The sequence below is a fragment of the Salvelinus sp. IW2-2015 genome, unplaced genomic scaffold (genome assembly GCF_002910315.2).
Source record: "Salvelinus sp. IW2-2015 unplaced genomic scaffold, ASM291031v2 Un_scaffold2042, whole genome shotgun sequence".
Taxonomy (NCBI): domain Eukaryota; kingdom Metazoa; phylum Chordata; class Actinopteri; order Salmoniformes; family Salmonidae; genus Salvelinus; species Salvelinus sp. IW2-2015.
In genome coordinates, this window is record NW_019943387.1 from 127,628 (window position 1) to 133,410 (window position 5,783).

Genomic DNA, 5,783 nt, shown 5'->3' on the forward strand with positions numbered 1-5,783 from the left:
TAACACAATAGATCTGGTAAAAGATAATAGAAAGAAAAAACTGACGGTTCTTTTGTATTTTTTTTGTACCATCATCTTTGAAATGCAAGAGAAAGGCCATAATGTATTATTCCAGCCCAGGTGCAATTTTGATTTTGGCCACTAGATGGCATCAGTGTATTCGCAAAGTTTTAGACTGATCCAATGAACCATTGCCTTTCATGTTCAAAATTGTGCACTCTCCAATAGTATGGTATTCGTTCACTGTAATAGCTACTGTAAATTGGACAGTGCAGTTAGATTAACACAAATGTAAACTTTCTGCCAATATCAGATATGTCTATGTCCTGGGAAATGTTGTTGTTACTTACAACCTCATGCTAATCGCATTAGCCTACGAGATGTTAATGGGGGCCTGTTCGGCCCACCTTTTCCGGCTTTTTTGTCTTGCTCACATTTTCAGGATCATGTTTATGAACTGCTGAATACAWTTGATGCCTGCCAGTGCTTCTTCATAGATGGCATGGAGTTCAGGGTGAGTCTTTCTATACCAGTGTTTCCCAAACCTCTATGTCAATAGCCCCAGCCAGGTCCACTTATTTGATCAAACTCCATGCTTTCCTCTTACAGTCTTTCTATACCAGTGTTTCCCAAACTCTCTTCCAGTACCCCCAGCCAGGTCCACTTATTTTATGTATTGCAGGTCAACTAATCATCAAGCTCTTCATTAGTTGATGTTCTGGAATAAATTAAATATGAGGAACTGTTCCATCCAGGTATTACTGCATTGGTATTCAAAGCACAAAACAAAAACATTTCCAAACAGGATTAACATATAAAGTGTTTGTTTCTCTCGCCCAACTGAAATAATATACTTTTAAGGGGAGTCAAATCGAGTTATTTTATTGTACAGAGGAAATTGTGTCCTGTGCCTCCTTCCTGTGAYGAAGGTTTGTAGGGTGGTCATGTAATAATAAAGAGTATTATTATGATAATAAAATAAAACACATCAATCTATCACCCAATTTCAGAATAGAAAATAGAAAAATATCTTAATGATGATACAACAAAATAATRCACTATGACGTCTCACCCAATTTTGTGGCATTTCTTTTTTAACCCACTATTTCGTGGTATCCAATTGGTAGTTACACTCTTGTCTCGTMGCTGCAACTCCYATATGGACTCAACCCAACCAAGCTGCACTGCTTCTTGACACAATGCATACTTAACCCGGAATCCAGCCGCACCAATGTGTCAAAGGAAACACCTGGCGTGMACTGCTCCCAGCCTGCCACAGGAGTCACTAGTGCGCAATGGGACAAGGACATCCCTGCCGGCCAAACCCTCTCCTAACCCAGACAATGCTGGGCCAATTGTGYGCCGMCCCGTGGGTCTCCAGGTCGCGGCCGGCTGCGACAGAGCCTGGACTCGAACCCAGAATCTCTAGTGGCTGCGCCACTCGGGAGGCCCTTTGGCTGTTGTATTTCTATAAAGCCTGTATAATACATAAYGAACACATAACTCAAATAGCTTTTTAAAAATGTATTGTGTAGTGGAAATGCATAAGTGTGGGTCTCCACWTTCTGGAGTTTTGAAATCAGTGGAATTAGAGTATGATAGCTAAAAAGATGGAGGAAACACCTGTCTCCTGATTACATCTTCAAACTAAGGGTAACCGTGGCATGGCATTCCTGACAGGGAGACTCRTCCATGCACAATGATGTATACAGGTAAAACAGTCTAGCGTGAGCTAGCTAACGTTACATTTTCAGATATTACACGGACCTAGCTTCCAGCGCCGACAGAGATGGCCGCCTCGCTTCGCGTTCTTAGGAAACTGTGCAGTATTTAGTTTTTTTATGTATTATTTCTTACATTGTTACCCCAGGAAATCTTAAGTTTTATTACATACAGCCGAGAAGAACTAATGGATATAAGAGCAACGTTAACTCACCAACATTACGACCAGGAATACGACTTTCCCGAAGCGGATCCTCTGTTTGGTCCACCACCCAGGACAATGGATCGGATCCCAGCCGGCGACCCAAAACAACGGCGCCGCAGAAGGGGCAGACGGAGCGGTCGTCTGGTCAGGCTCCGTAGACGGGCACATCGCGCACCGCTCCCGAGCATACTACTCGCCAATGTCCAGTCTCTTGACCACAAGGTATCCAGTCTCTTGACCACAAGGTAGACGAAATCCGAGCAAGAGTTGCCTTCCAGAGAGACATCAGAGATTGTAACTTTCTTTGTTTCAAGGAAACATGGCTCACTAGGGATCCGTAATCAGAGTCAGTACAGCCACCTGGTTTCTTCACACATCGCGCCAACAGAAACAAACATCTCTCTGGTAAGAAGAGGGGCGGGGGTGTATGCCTTATGATTAACGAATCTGAAAACAGGGCTCCGTAAATTTGATCAGCATATCGAATGCGCGACCCGGGCTGGCAATACCCTAATTCATTGTTATTCTAACTTCCGCGATGCATACAAAGCCCTCCCCCGCCCTCCTTTCGGAAAATCTGACCACRACTSCATTTTGCTGCTCCCAGCCAATAGACAGAAACTCAAACAGGAAACGCCCGTGCTCAGGTCTGTTCAACGCTGGTYCGACCAATCGGAYTCCACGCTTTAAGATTGCTTCAATCACGTGGACTGGRATATGTTCCGCATAGCRTCGGACAACAACATTGATGAATACGCTGATTCGGTGAGCGAGTTTATTAGCAAGTGCATCRGTGATGTTGTACCCACAGCGACAATTAAAACCTTCCCCAACCAGAAACCGTGGATTGACGGCAGCATTTGMGCAAAACTGAAAGYGTGAACCACGGCTTTTAATCAGGGCAAGGCGACCGGAAACATGACCGAATACAAACAGTGTAGCTATTCCCTCCGCAAGGCAATCAAACAAGCTAAGCKTCAGTATAGAGACAAAATAGAGTCACAATTCAACGGCTCAGACACAATTCAACGGCTCAGAGAGATATGTGGCAGGGTCTACAGTCAATCACGGACTACAAAAAGAAAACCAGCCCCGTCACGGACCACGATGTCTTGCTCCAAGACAAACTAAACAAYTTCTTTGCTCGCTTTGAGGACAATACAATGCCACTGACATGGCCCGCTACCAAAACCTGCGGGCTCTCCTTCACTGCAGCCAACGTGAGTAAAACATTTAAACATGTTAACCCTCGCAAGGCTGTCAGCCCAGACGGCATCCCTAGCCGCGTCCTCAGAGCATGCGCAGACCAGCTGGCTGGTGTGTTCACAGACATATTCAATCAATCCCTATCCCAGTCTGCTGTGCTCACATGCTCCAAGATGKCCACCATTGTCCCTGTTCCCAAGAAAGCTAAGGTAACTGAGCTAAATTACTATCGCCCTGTAGCACTCACTTCCGTCATCATGAAGTGCTTTAAGAGACTAGTCAAGGATCATATCACCTCCACCTTACCTGACACCCTAGATCCACTCCAATTTGCTTACCACCCCAATAGAGCCACAGACGACGCAATCGCCATCACACTGCACACTGCCCTAACCCATCTGGACAAGAGTAATAACTATGTAAGAATGCTGTTCATCAACTACAACTACCACTGTCTCTTATACACATCTAGATGTGTATAAGAGACAGGTCTACAGACGACGCAATCGCAATCACACTGCACACTGCCCTAACCCATCTGGACAAGAGTAATACCYATGTGAGAATGCTGTTCATCGATTACAGCTCAGCATTYAACACCATAGTACCCTCCAAACTCGTCATCAAGCTCGAGACCCTGGGTCTCGACCCCGCCCTGTGCAACTGGGTCCTGGACTTCCTGACGGGCCGCCCCCAGGTGGTGAGGGTAGGTAACAACATCTCCACCCCGCTGATCCTCAACACTGGGGCCCCACAAGGGTGCGTTCTGAGCCCTCTCCTGTACTCCCTGTTCACCCACGACTGCGTGGCCATGCACGCCTCCAACTCAATCATCAAGTTTGCGGATGACACTACAGTGGTAGGCTTGATTACCAACAACGACGAGACGGCCTACAGGGAGGAGGTGAGGGCCCTCGGAGTGTGGTGTCAGGAAAATAACCTCATACTCAACGTCAACAAAACAAAGGAGATGATTGTGGACTTCAGGAAACAGCAGAGGGAGCACGCCCCTATCCACATCAACGGGACAGTAGTGGAGAAGGTGGAAAGTTCCTCGACGTACACATCACGGACAAACTGAAATGGTCCACCCACACAGACAGCGTGGTGAAGAAGGCGCAGCAGCGCCTCTTCAACCTCAGGAGGCTGAAGAAATTAGTCTTGTCACCAAAAACACTCAAACTTTTACAGATGCACAATCGAGAGCGTCCTGTCGGGCTGTATCACCGCCTGGTACGGCAACTGCTCCGCCCACAACCGCAAGGCTCTCCAGAGGGTAGTGAGGTCTGCACAACACATCACAGGTGGCAAACTACCTGCCCTCCAGGACACCTACACCACCCGATGTCACAGGAAGGCCAAAAAGATCATCAAGGACAACAACCACCCGAGCCACTGCCTGTTCACCCCGCTATCATCCAGAAGGTGAGGTCAGTACAGGTGCATCAAAGCTGGGACCGAGAGACTGAAAAACAGCTTCTATCTCAAGGCCTTCAGACTGTTAAACAGCCATTACTAACATTGAGTGGCTGCTGCCAACATACTTACTCAAATCTCTAGCCACTTTAATAATAAAAAATTGGATGTAATAAATGTATCACTAGCCACTTTAAACAATGCACTTTATATAATGTTTACATACCCTACATTACTCATCTCATATGTATATACTGTACTCTATACTATCTACTGCATCTTGCCTATGCCGTTCGGCCATCGCTCATCAATATATTTTTTTGTACATATTCTTATTTATTACTTTACACTTGTGTGTATAAGGTAGTTGTTGTGAAATTGTTAGATKACTTGTTAGATATTACTGCATGGCCGGAACTAGAAGCACAAGCATTTCGCTACACTCGCATTAACATCTGCTAACCATGTGTATGTGACAAATAAMATTTGATTTGATTTCTAATTTTGACAGAAAGTAGTTTCATTTCAAGCTAAAGTGTACTGTTAGCTAGCTAGCTAACGTTAGCTGCTGGCTCCCTAGCTGACGTTATTTTTCATTTCCCAGAGCTGTGTGCTATTCTAGGTAGCTAGCTTACATTGAACATGGTTGGTTAGCTCCCAGCACTGTGCCATTGTTGGCACTGTTTATTGTTTAACTGCCTAACGTTGACTGGCTGGCTCGTTAGTTAACATTACGTGATGTGTGTACAACACCTGTTGAATATGGCCGGTGTCAGTAAACGTCTGCAAAAAAGCGTAATGAAATTGTTGCCAGCGGAGATGGTTAGGCTGTTTTCATGTTATCCAGGAGGTAAACAAATCATCGGCCAGAGCGCCGTGTGTGTGTGCTTTGAGAGCAAAACGTGATGGGTGGGGCTAAAGCTTAAGAGGGTGTGAACGATGCTGAATGGGTGTAGACAAAGAAGAGCTCTTCACTAGATAGCAAAACATTCAAAGGCCATTTTCTCAAAAGTGAGTTTACAAGTTGATCAACTTTCAAAGCAGAATTACTTTCCCATTGTTCCTCAACTGCAGTGTATGATATACCATTTTGTAGCTCTGAGTCTCTACTTTTATATAATGTAAAAAACTATGTTTAAAATTTTGCTACAGAAGACTGAWTCCAGGTGGTGAGTCAGCATCAACCCACTGCATTATTTGACGTCTCTCCTGGCTGTACCGAGTCTGTCTTCKG